This window comes from Heterocephalus glaber, unplaced genomic scaffold (genome assembly GCF_053883595.1).
Source record: "Heterocephalus glaber isolate CG9 unplaced genomic scaffold, H.glaber_assembly_v1.0 deba00001571, whole genome shotgun sequence".
Taxonomy (NCBI): domain Eukaryota; kingdom Metazoa; phylum Chordata; class Mammalia; order Rodentia; family Bathyergidae; genus Heterocephalus; species Heterocephalus glaber.
In genome coordinates, this window is record NW_028258356.1 from 3250538 (window position 1) to 3263974 (window position 13437).

Sequence of the window (13437 nt, forward strand, 5' to 3'; positions counted from 1 at the left end):
ACAAAATATTTTCGTCTATTTATTGAGCCCATAGGCAGATACATAGTCTCCTAATGAAAATTGTTGGTGTTTTTAAGTACATTTACTATGTAAGTATTTGCACTCTGATACTTTAGATATATTGGACTTACATTAAGAAATAAATGCTTCATAAGGATAAATCAAAGTATTTGTATCAACTTTTGGATTATTTTAACTGTTATTGATAAGTCATTTTTCCATGACATTGGTAAAGTTTTTGTCCTCATTGATAGTTTGGGTTTTATAACCAGAACCTGCAGTGGTCTCAAACTTCTTTTGCAAAGTAAGGAAAAAAACACACATACCCACACAGTCAGAAAAGAGATATATGAATAACAAATCTACCTTAAATTATTCAACATGGACATGAGTTTTCTATAAATTCTTCCTTTAATGCAAACACATCTCACGATCATGTCAAGGCCAAGATATGAGGCCATGTGATTCTTAGAGCACAAAGAAACACATTGTTCCCCCTCAGTTTTCATCACTCAAGACATGTGATATGAAATAATTCTCCTAGACACCCTGTGCTAGACATTAAGCAGCTTCACTGGTGATTCCTGCTCTCCCTGTTGCAAAATGAAACATCAAGTACTGGTAGAAAGCCCAGCATTACTGCCAAGATCAGCCTGTTTATAACACATCCCCAGGGAGCTTGGCATTGTTTCCCACCTATTCATCAGCCTTAACCACACACCACTTAGTTAACAGGTAAGCCTAGTTAACAAGGTCTCACTGGTGCAGTCCATGGTGGCTCACTTCTCTTTTTCTCACTCCTCGTAACCCAGGCAGCAGACACAGAAGGTGCCTCCAGAAAATGTGTCTCAGTGTTTTTTCTCAACGTATTTGTTTTTGTATATGCAAAGTTGGGAACAAGTTCTGGCATCCCACCTCTAGTTCTCCTGCTCAAGAAAACATGTCAGTAATGTAATTTTTTAAGAAGGACACTATAATCACTGTAATTTATTTCTTTCAAAATAAATCCACACACCTTATTACTTTATCAGCAAAACACTAGTTGTAATGTACCTCACACATAATAACATTGCTTTATTAAGTGGTAAGTGCTTTTCACTATAACACAGCATAATCAGAAAGAATTGGAATTACATCCAAAAATTAATAAATCTACAATGAGAAGGGGAAAATAATGCAGTAAAGATTGACAGACTGAACAACAACCAGAACAAACAATCAAAAGAACATGAACTAGCAAACTAGCCTAGAGTAAATAGTTAACAAGATTTTTGTAGCTTTTTTTTTAATGGTACTATGGATTGAACCCAGGATTTTCATACTGAACTACATCCCCAAGCCTTTTGAAAATTTATATTGAAACAGGGTCATGGCAAGTTACTAAATTTCCCATGCTGGGCTCACACTTGCAATCCTGTGCCTTAGCCTCACCGAGTGCTGGGATTACAGGAATGTGCCACAGGCTGTTTTCCAAAATGGATTAATTTATTCAGCAAATGTTGTGTACCTATTATGTGCAGTGCTTTGTGCACTGAAGCTAACAAATTGAGGCCTAGAATTTCCATTACAGGGGAAGGGAGATGGATAATAAGCAAATAAAAACAAGTAGCCAGGGATTTAGCTCAGTGGTCCCGATGCCTGCTTCACAAGCGCAAGGTCCCGAGTTCAATCCCCGGTACCAAAAAAAAAAAAAACAAACAAGGAAACATCTGATAGAAACACAAATGAAGGAACTTCAGCTATTCTGAATGGGATAAAAGAAGCAACAGGCATGCTACTTTAGTTGTGGAGTTCAGAAAAGGTCCCTAGAAAGGTACCTTTTATACTGAGATTTTACTTTTATAATGGAGTCATCTTTGCTTTTGTTATATCAAGCAACTCCATTAATGGTCCTCTATTTGTACTTCACCTATAAAATATGTTATGACTGACATTTTAATAGAAAAATATATTAGGCAGCTGTTATTCAACATAACTTTTTCTCAACTATTCCTGAAGAGAAAATCATTCTGTGAAATAAAAAACATCTTTTTATTTGATTTTTGACAAAAATAGAAAAATAAGGTGTAGTAAAGGAAATAAAATTAGCGACATCCTTTTCATTTAGAACCAAAAAAGCTTTAACATCTGAAAAAATAACAATGTCTGGTTTTGTCAATCTTGTCATTACATTTGGCTCTGCATCTATTAGCCAGCATGAGAATAAGTCTGAGATAAACTGATGGAGTTCACTGTGACCATACTACTTCCTTTCAAGCTCTTCAGCATTTGGAGACTTTATTTTAGAGTTTAACTCTGCAGATAAAAAAGACCATTCCTGCCCTGCTTATAAACACTGAACATTTTCTGTGTCAGGCCATAGAGGCCCTAGAATATAATTAGGTTTTGGAAGCTCTTCCTTGCAAGTGAAATGGTCAATATACAATCAATATCCTCCTTATGAATGTTTCTGAAGATGCCGAACTCATGAATTTGGGATATAGCTCAGTGGTAGTGTGCTTGCCTAGCATGGGCAAGAGCCTAGGTTCAATCCCCAAGTTCAGGCCTGTAATTCCAATACCCTAGGAGGATGAGGCAGGGTGATTACAAGTTCAAGCTCAGCCTGAGCAACTCAGCAACTGAGGGAGACCCTGTCTCAAACTTTTAAAAGTAATATTAAGGCCAGGGATTTAGCTCAGTGATTCTGCCACCTGCCTCGCAAGCGCAAGGTCCCGAGTTCAAGCCCCGGTACCAAGAAAAAAAAATTAAAAAGGTCTGGAGATATAACTCAGTGCAAAGATCCTGAGCTCAATCCTCAGTACTACAATAAATAAATAAATTAGTTGATTAATTAAAGAAAGTTGAACTCATATTCTACATTGACTTAATTATCTCAACCATAACTAGTCTTCTAGATTCAGAAACTGGTAGAACATAGATGTGTTAAGCTAGAAAAGCTCTGTGAAATGCAAATTATTGTAGGTATGACTTTCAGCTATAGTTACTACACTGTAAGACATTGAAAAATGCTTCTCTATGAAACAGTGAGCCAAATCCTATGTTACGGGGAAATGATATTTCATCAAAGAATAGTCAAAAAAGAAAAGAATTAAATGAAGAATGCGTCACCTGGAAGAAAAAAGGTGAAAGGAAAACATGTGAGATATTTTGATAATTAAAATTTACTAAATGCTTTCTTAAATACCTTAAATGGTCATAGCATTTCTTAAATGCTCGTAGCAGGCCAGATGGTAAAATGGTTGAGCACACTTGCCAGAGAAATCTAGGATGAAATGCTGGTTTTGTTATTCTCTGTGTTACCTTTGGGCAAAGAAGTTAATTTTTTTCCAGCCTCAACTTTCTCCTCAGTAAAATAAGAGTAATATCATCAGCCTCATTGGATCAGAGGGAAAAGTGAATTCCAGGGGTCAAAGATGAAGAGCTAGGACTAAAATATCTGAAAAACAATCATAAGTAAGCCAGTTTACTCTTTCAGAGAACAAGAGCCAACTAGTAAACAACTCAGGGAGCCCAAAGTAAGATTACTTACGGAGGGCTGGGGATTTAGCTCAGTGGTTCAGCCACGTGCCTCGCGCAAGGTCCCAAGTTCAATCCCCAGTAACAAAAAAAATAATTACTTATGGAATATTCATTTATCAGTTTCTTGGATACAAAAGAAAGTTTATCATATTGAAGGAGAAACTAGACCAAAGAAGTTAACAGACCAATTCTCAACATTGTAGATGAATTTTTATGTTAGTCTTCTTTGAAGGAACACCATATTGGGATATTGCTAGAGAAAACAGTGTGACTTTAAATTCAAAATCCTGAAATAGGAGGACATAATTCTGTTTCGTGAGTGGCCAGTATGGTAAAGTATAAAGATGAGGGATTTAAACTCACTTATAAGAGACCTGCTGTAGAGTAGTAGGCAAGACCCTTAATTTTTCTAGCCCTTGAATGACTTATCTTTTCCCCTAAATTACTGATGAAATAATATCAGCTGTCTTAGAGGAGGTAATAGGAGGGTTAAAAATCTATCCTTCTCTGCTGCTGTCTCTCCCCATGTAGGGAAAAAGGACGGGTAAAAGTCAAATAAACCAGATTTACAGTTCAAAAATCTAAGAAATACCATTACAAAGGGCAATGGACAGTGAAGTTGAGATGCTACACAACAAATTTTCTCTTCAGGTGTTTAAAGTCTTTGTCTGACTCTCCTCCAGCTCTCCTCTTTCTGCCTTTCACTTTCTTCTCTCTCATTTTGTATACCAGGTGTTATGGCTTGTATCTAGATATCCCCCAAAACCTCATGTGATCATGGGTGAGGAGTTTCAAAGGTGGCTGGATGTGATACTGGGATTAAGGGTGCCCAACCCTGGGTGTGAGTGGCACCACCCAAAGGGCAGGTAGCCTGAATGGAATATGAAGAGACAAATAGAAGCTACTTGCTACTTTGCTGCTTTGCTGCCTTCTGCCTGCCTTGCTTTGCCATGAACTGTTTTTCCTCTCCAATGTCCCTCTGCCGTCCCACCCTGCCTTGGAGCCAGTTGACTATAGATTGAAACCTCTAGAAACTGTGAGCCAAAATAAACCTTTCCTTCTTTAACTTTGGGTATTGGATATTTTGTTTCAGCCATGAGAAAAGTAACTAAAATGCCGGGCTATAAATGTTATAAAATACTGAATAGCTGTAGTTACTTAGACTCTTTTGATCATAAGTAACCAGCAAGAGTAGAAAGTTATTGGGAGGAAACATGAGACAATAATGGAAGTCTGGGATGACAAAACTAGGCATCAGGACCATGGTGTGGTGTTAATATGGAAATCTTCAACCCAGCCCTGGATGGAGTATTCTTGTCTCTTGCTGTGGTTAGGATATAGTTTATCCTGACTAAAATTCATCTTGAAATTTAATTGCCACTATAATGGTATTGAGAGGTAATGAAAGCTTTAAGAGGTGACTAAGTTGCTAAGAGGAATTAATGCTCTTCTTGAGCTAGTATGCTCATTATCACAAGAGCAAGTTACTATAAAAAGCAAGTTGGGCTTTACTGGCTTTCTCTTGGTCTCTCTTTCACATATATCCATTATCCTCCTGCTGTTCACCAGGAGTTGAAGCAGCACAATGCCCTCACTGGCACTATTGTCTTGGACTTTCCCACCTTCAGGACCATGAGCAAAAATAGTCTTTTTGACTTATAAATTACCTAGGCTTGGGTATATTGTTATGGCAATAGAACAATAATGGAAGATAAAAAATTGGTACTAAAATTGGAGCTCTGCTATTACAATACCTGAAAATGTGAAAGCAGCTGTAAGAACTGAGAAACAGGCAGAGGTTGGAAGGGTTTGAAAGATCAGGGTAGGAAAAAAAAGAACTAGAGTGTCACGAGGGGTGATTCATAAAGGGTGCTTCTGGTGAGGGCTCAGAAGGCAAAAATGATTACAGAAAATAAGGATTTCCTAATCACTTGTGACCAGAATACTGATAGAAATATGGACAGAGGGATTGGGATGTAGGGCAGTGATAAGAGTGCTGGCCTGGCATGAACAAGGCTCTGGGTTCTATCCCCAGTTATATATATACATTTTTGTCCATTTTATATATATATTTATTATATTATTATATATTTTATTATTAAGATATTACTCATATCTATCATATAATTAAGAAATTACTCATATCTGAGATTTCATCAGAAGTTCACATTTTTTGTCCATTTTTATATATAAAAATAATATATAAAAAACAATATATAATAAAATAAATAATATATACATATATAATATAATAATATATAAATAATATATAATGAATATATATATAAAATGGACAAAAATTGTGGACTTCTGATGCAATCTCAGATAGATATGAGTAATCTCTTAATTGGAAATGAAGTAAAGGTCATCTTTGTTACATGGTGGCAAAGAACTTGGTGCCTTGTGTCCACACTCCAGGACTCTGTGGAAGCCAGAATCTCCGAGGTAGGAACAAGGATTTCTAGTGGAAAAAATTTCTAAGCAAAATAGGAAAGGAGGTTCATGGATGCTTTTAACTTCACACATTGAAATATGGGAGTAAAGGGATAATTTAAAGACAGAATGTATGATTCAAAGGGAATCAGGGTGTAAGATTTGGGCATGAAGAGTGAAAAGCATTAAAAACCATGCGAGATTGAGGCCAAGAGACTCTGCTAAAGATGTTAATGTGAATAGAAGGGAACCACATTCTATTCATCTGTACAATGAGAAAACACCCAGAAGGTCTTTCAGAAATCTGTGAGATTGCTTTTCCCATCACAGGCCCAGAGTGCTAGGAGGACAGAACATTTTGGAGGAACAGGCCTAAGCCACTCTCCAAAAACTCACTGCTTAGGCACACTTTGGGTCTCTGCTCCTTGTATCTCAGCAGCTTCCACAGGTATGGCTCCAGGTGTAGCTCAGGCTACCATAGTGGAGCACGTAAGCAGCAAGCCTTGGTGGTGTCCATGTCCACACACTCACACTTGATACAAATGAGTCTTCAGACTTTTGAATTCATTTTGGAATGAGGTAAGATTTTGAGATTACTGGAATGTAATGAATGTGAGAAAGACATGGCTTCGAGGGATCAGAGGTAGAATACTATGGTTTGGATATGATTTGACTTCATCAAAACTCATTGCAATAATAGTGATTTCAATGTCCTCAGTTGTCTCCATGTCCACCCAATGCTGATTATGTAGTTGTGCAGAATGTAAAAACTAAAGGCACGGCTTCCTCCACCTAAATTTTAAGGGATAAGTCAAAGTACCTTTAAGCCCAGGCAGAAACCTACTACAGAGGAGGAGCCACCAAAGAATCATTGCTAGAATGCTGGTAGACCTATGCAAAAGGGACCCACCTGTAGCCAGACCCCACAATGGTAAAGCCACCAGCAGCGTGCAATGTCTTCCTGGGAAAGCTGCAGGCACAAGTATGCAACTCTACCCTGAGAGAGCGGAAGTCTAAATGCAGCCCAACCAAACCATAGGGGTAGAGTTGTCTAATGTCTTGCGAGAGCAATCCTCAATGTGTCCAGCAAATGGCACATGGGTGGAAAAATTATTCTCCAGCCTTAAAACAGGGTGGTGGTTAGGGTGGAGTGTCAACTTGATGGGATTTGGGATCTGCCTGAGAGGTGGGTGGAACATACTTCTGGATGTTTTTCCATGCATTGTGGAGGCATGACTTGTGTACTATATTGTATATGGTTGCTCACCCACTTTCTGGCTGTCACTGTTCCCCTGACTTGCTTCCCATCTGCTATGAGCTAAGCATCTTTGCTCTGCCGTATTGTAGATTGTGAACCATGGACTGAACCCTCTAAATGAGTTTGGGAATTGTGTCCAGCAAAAGGAAATCTGACTAATACAGACATAATGTCTTCCATCTTGGGTTTCAGACTTGTTTGGGGCATGTTTCCCCTTTCTATTTTTGTCTCTTTCTTTTATAATGGCAATGTCTACCCTATCCCTTTCCCACCATTGTATATTAGAAGTAGATAGCTAGAGAAAAATTTGCCTCTCACCTATATCTAATTCAGATGAGATTTCAGACTTTTGAACTGGTTTTGGAATGGGTCAAGACTTTGATTCTGCTAAGATGGAATGAATGTATTTATATATGACAAAGACATGAAGTTTCATGGACCAGAGGTAAAGTGTTATGGTTTAGATATGATTTTGTCTCCAACAAAACTCATTGCAAAATTTAATTATTAATGTAATGATTTTGAGAAGTGGTTAGAACTTTAAGAGGTGATTAGGTTGTTGAGAGAGATTAGTGTCTTTCTTACAGGAGTGGCCTCATTATTGCAAGAGTGAGTTGTTATAAAAGTGAGTTCAACTTCCTCAGTGTTTCTCTTGCTGTCTTCCATATATGCCTGGCTGCCTTCCACTTTCTGACATGAGATAAAGCACCAGGGGACCTCGCCAGCACCGAGCTTTTGGACTTCCCAGCCTCCCTCCATTACATAAGCCAAAATAAACTTTTTTCCTTGAAATTTACCCAGGCTCAGATATTTTGTCATAGCAATAGAAAACAGACTAAGACATTCCCTTGAATTTGTGGATCTTTCACTAGTATGGTGACCCAGTTTTTCTTTGTGCTACTGATTATCTCTATTCTATTACTTTTCTCTGTGACATAACTTTATTTTTTGTACCTATGGTTACTTCCCCCACACTTCCCTTACAGGGTCCAGGCAGAAATTAGGGTTCTACTAATTGCCCTTCCTCACTCTGAATCTTCCACTGCTACTCTAGAAGGGAAAAATTCTGGGCTCTTCCCGGGGCGTCACCCAGGCTGAGGGCCGCGCTCCAGGGCTGAGCCCGGGTCGGTGGGCTCAGGCCCTTCGCTGGCAGCGTCGTTACCGCCTGTGACTCTCAGGCTGAGGTGCGCCGGCCAGCTCAGAGTTGACTTCTGTACCCTTAGGGCAGGCTGGAATTCTTCACTCGAGGGTGCGGATTTGGAGACTCGCTTCTTCCTGATCCCGTGGTTGCCCAAGGCTCAGCTCTGGAGGAGGTAAGAAGAAACTGATGATGTTTCCCTAAATTTGCTTCACCAATGTCTCTCCTGTTGAATATGTTAAGAGAAATGTTGGCGCATTTTGGTGTTCCCATGGACCAGATTCTGAGTTGGAAAAATAAGGACTATGTATCGTATTCGAGTATTGTCCGTATTATTGGAAAAATGCTTCCTTTAGAACCCTGTCAGAGGCCTAATTTTGAAAAGTAGTATGTGGAAAAATGAAGACGAGGAGAAAATTAAAACATTCCATTCTTCACTAGTAGTTTGGAATCCACTGTCATCTGCTCAAAGGCAGAACAAACCAGTGAAAAATGATCTCCCTGTAGATAAAGCTGCAATTTAAAAAATAGCTGCCCTTGACAGTGAGCTAAGTCTTCTTCCCTCTCAGATTGCTGCAACTGTGGAAATGCTGAAACAGAAGTGGCGCAAACTCTGGCTCTTTGAATTTAAATGATGTGCCCTGCGGTGCGGGATAAATTCCATCATCGGGCGGCTCAACCATGTGTGGAACCAAATCCGAGCTCAGTGGCTTCTCCTCCTCCATCACCGCTTCCTCCTCAGTTTCCTCCTTTCCAGCCTTCACGTTTTCTTCCCTTACAACCAGATTCTACAGTTGGTGACTCAGATAATCCAGCTACTGAAATGAAAAAGCAGCACCCAGGTGCTAGTAAGATGAATTATAGTCGTCATTCAAAAAGCTGGAGAAATAAAGATGTTCTGAACATGTTAGATGTTCTAAAGGATCTGAAAAAGGTTAAGCTTTGTGCTATTGATCGGTCACCTGGCGGTAGACCCATTCATAAGAGGAAAAGACAGAGTTCACAATGGGATCCAGTGTCTGTAATATCACAGGCACTTAAGCAGAAATTTGCATTTCACGCTGATGATTCCTTTGACAAAGAAAATAGACTTTGGAAGTCTTCTCCATTTTCTAGTCCAGAAACTTCAAGGTTTGGACATCACATTTCACAGGCAGAGGGACAGCGATCTAAAGGGAGAACTGATGCACACAGAAGTCGCTGGCCAAGGTCACAAAAGCTGTGTCTACACTTGGAAGAAAAGATGCAGAAATATGCTGGCCTGCCTGTCAAAGGATCTCATCTTCTGTTAAATGAGGTTGAATGATGCTGTGGACTGAGAGATATCTGTGTCCAGATGGAGGGAGACTCTTTGGCTTTGGAAGATCCTGCAGTTAACTGGCTACTGAAGAGAGTGAGGTGTATGGACCTCCCCCTCCCCCACCCCCACCCCCTTGTATGTTAGTATCACTGAAAGCTGAATATGCACTTCAGTGATTTTCTTGAGCAATCATGACTTCCTAATTTAAGAATCTTTAAAATCTTTTAAATGGTTTACTTGGCCTCCAGTAACTTGATTTTCAAAGAGGATAAGATTATAATTTTTCATTAAGATAGTCATTCTTTTAATCATGTATGGTTGAGCATTCTAAAACTTATTCCTGAGGTAATAGTCTTAGAATTTGATTCTCAAGTGCTATGAATGTGTTGCCCACATTTGCTGTATAAATACATGAGGCTGGCATTTCTGTTTCCTTTAGTCCTTGATACATTTTTACTCTTTTCCTTTGTAAATAGATTGTATAATAAATGTGCCTCTTTAATTTGTTATTTTTTGTTTCCTTTTTGTTTGGTTTTTTATGTTTTTTTATTTTTAGTTAGCACATGTTTGCAATACATAATGAATACTCAACTTCTGTTTTGTAGCAATTCAAATGCATATTTTTCTCACTATTTCATAAACTCTGAGAGGGAAAAAAAAAGAATCTGGTTGATCATTGTTATTACTGTAGGTCAGAGTGCTGGTGGCTGGGCCATTCAGAGATTGAAAATCTCTTAGAAGAAAGTGGATCCCATCTCTTAGGATCTCTTAGAAGCTTGTAGAGATAACAAGGTCTTTCTTGGCCCTTTCTGTACATGTGACTCAATATAAGACCGAATGTTTGGGTCCTCAGCCCCAAATTTATGTTGAAACCTAATCCCCAATGGTATTTGGAGGTAGAACCTTTGGGAGGTGATTGTCATTAGGACAGAACTCTCAAGAACATAAAAGGAACTCCAGAAAGTTCCCTCACCTCTTCTGCCACATGAGAACACAACAAGAAGATGCCTACGAACCAGGAAGCCAGCCCTCACCAGACACCAAAATCGCTGATGTCTTGACTTTAGACTTCTTGCCTTCAGAATGCTAAGAAATAAATTTCTGTTGTTTACAAGCCTCCCAGTCAATAGCATTCTGTTTTAGCAGCCCAAATAGTCTAAGACAGACTTTTGATTTTTCTTATTAAGGGAACCAAATTGGGAATACTGTCTACCAACATTTGTAATTACTTCCCAGCTACAAACCCTATCAAATGTCCTGTAGGCTTATCCAAGAAAGAAAAATCAGGTTCTTTTTCACAAGAATTTTGAATTAAGACACTAAGAAACCCTCATTCTGATGATGATCTGAAGGTGTTTGAACTAAAACTTAGAATTTTAGCTGTCATTGATATCATGAAAAAACAAAGTATTGAGAAGCAAAGAAAAACAAAAAACTGTGTTAGTTATATTTGGATATTCTCCAAGCCTCATGAGCTGATAGGTGGGGCTTTTGAAAGGTGATTGGATTATGAGGCTGTCACAGCTGATTTGCTGTTCGAAGGTGGGGTCTGGTCAGAAGAAGCAGGTCACTGTGGAAGCAGGATAGAAAGGTCTGCCTCTCTTCCCAGATCTCCCTTGATCTCTGTTTCCTGGATGCCACAAGCAGTTTTCCTCCACCCAGGCCCTTCCATCATGCTGCTTCTACCTAGAGCAGGCCAACCATGCAAAAACTGAAACCTCTAGGGGGTCAGGGATTTAGCTCAGTGGTTCTGGCTTGCCTCGCAAGTGCAAGGACCCAAGTTCAATCCCTGGTACTGAAAAAAATAAATAAATAAATAAACGAAACCTCTATAAATTGTGATCCAAAATAAACCTAACCTCTTTTTATTTGAATGTGTTGGGTATTGTGTCTCAGCAATGGTGAAAATGACCAAGACAACTGGAGTGGCAAGAAAAAAAAGAACCAAAGAGCCCTAATAACACTGTAAATGATAGTTTCTACAAAATTCCATTCCTTGGGTGGTTTGGTCATACCTTTTGTCCTGTTCTTTGATGTCTGGCAATTTTTATGTTATATCCTTTCAATAAACCCCTTCATACTTGAGCTAGCTAGAGAACTTTTTTGCTGTTGTTATAGTCCCTCATAAAACCCTCCCCACTAAAATGTCCACTTATATTGTCCAAAATGTTTTTTGAATCAAACCTTATTTTATTTCCTACATGTCTGGGTAAGGTGCTTTTTTTCTTTTTGTTTTTTGTTTTTGCCTCTCTCATGTAGATGAGCTACAAGTTCTACTAATGAGGGAGAAATATAGTGGTGAAACACTGATCTTCCACAAGTCATTTTCTCCCCTACTTACTGTGGTCAGCTACTCTGTTTATTATATTAGAAATATTTACATAACATCCCAAACAAAATAAACATTTACATAAAATATATAGTTTGAGGTATGATAAAAATCCAGTGAATGTTTAAACTTAAAAATTATTATATTAAGGCATATTGTCATTATGTACTTCAAAATACTCCCAGTCACTTCAAGTGCACTTATCTCATTGTCCTTTCCACTTTCTGAAGCAGTTCTAGAAGTCCTCTTTCATGTCTTTGGTTGTACTGTCATGGTTGCCTCAGTGCCCTGATTGATTCAGAATGTTTACCTTTCATGATCATTTTGACTTCGGGGAGAGCCAGCAGTTGTACAGTGCCAGATCCAGTGAATAAGGTGGACGAGGACACACTAATGTGTTTACAAGTCTACCTTTCCATTGGATGTCACTTGGCAGCATCATTCAATGTATTTTTTTATAAATCACATCTGGTAAAGACACTCATGCTTCAGAAAGTGGCCAGAATGATGGGAAACGTGTGTTTAAAGTGACAAGTATTTTGAAGGGGATTAGTTGCCATGTGTCTTTATCGTAAATTTTTAAATTTAAATACACACCATTTGTTTTGATCAGCCCTGTACATAATGATGAAATTTTTTACCTAAATCCCTATTCTTTAAATTTCCTTTTTTGTTTTCAAGTAGAAATTGGAAAAAGAGAATGGTAGAGGTAAGTACAAGATTTCTGGCATTAGCCCTAGACTTCAGTGTCAGCACCATGATTTTCCTGTGGGATAACCATAGCCATGTTATTTTCTTTAAATGGTAATTTCTTCTTTCTTCCATATAAAATGGAAATAATAATGGCATTTATCTCACAGCCTTCTTCCTACTTAATATAAAATTATTAATATACAAAGTGCTTTTTACATCATAAATGCTCAATAAATGTGTAGCCATTGTCAGGAATTTGAAATGGCCCAAAGACTAGCATTTTTTTTCCCATGGCTTCTCTTTGAACTTATTTTTTTTAAAAAGACAAATGGTAGGGCTGATGGAGTAAGCATTACCTGTATTATTGAGAAAGTACAGAAGTTAGCACAGTGTTTATATTTAGGCAAGTAGACTTCCTAATACTTACTATGAGAATTAGGCAAACTTTTCCACTGAGTCTCAGGGAACACTGGATTACCCACAAATCTCCCCACATAGAATTGTATTTCTATAAAATAACAGCATGGAAGAACAGAGAAAAATGTTACATTTTGTGGGACAGTTGCAAAGAAAAGGAAAGATTGAGTTCTTCTAAGTTTTAATAAGATACGCCATTTACTGTCTGCTAGGGTTCGGATATGGTTTGCCCCTTTAGGATAAGGGCTCATGTGTTGGAGGCTAAGTCCCCAGTGTGAGAAACCAACAGTTCACAAGGTGGGGCCTAGTGGAAGGTGGTTAAATTGTGGGTGATAAGGCCCTAAGGAGGG

The 13437-nt window shown here is 38.5% G+C and overlaps 1 pseudogene; it reads left to right on the top strand.

Moving 5' to 3' along the window:
- The first annotated feature begins 8565 nt into the window (after window positions 1-8565).
- LOC101723692 (mitochondrial fission regulator 2 pseudogene) lies at window positions 8566-9640 on the top strand (annotated as a pseudogene).
- Window positions 9641-13437: the final 3797 nt, after the last annotated feature.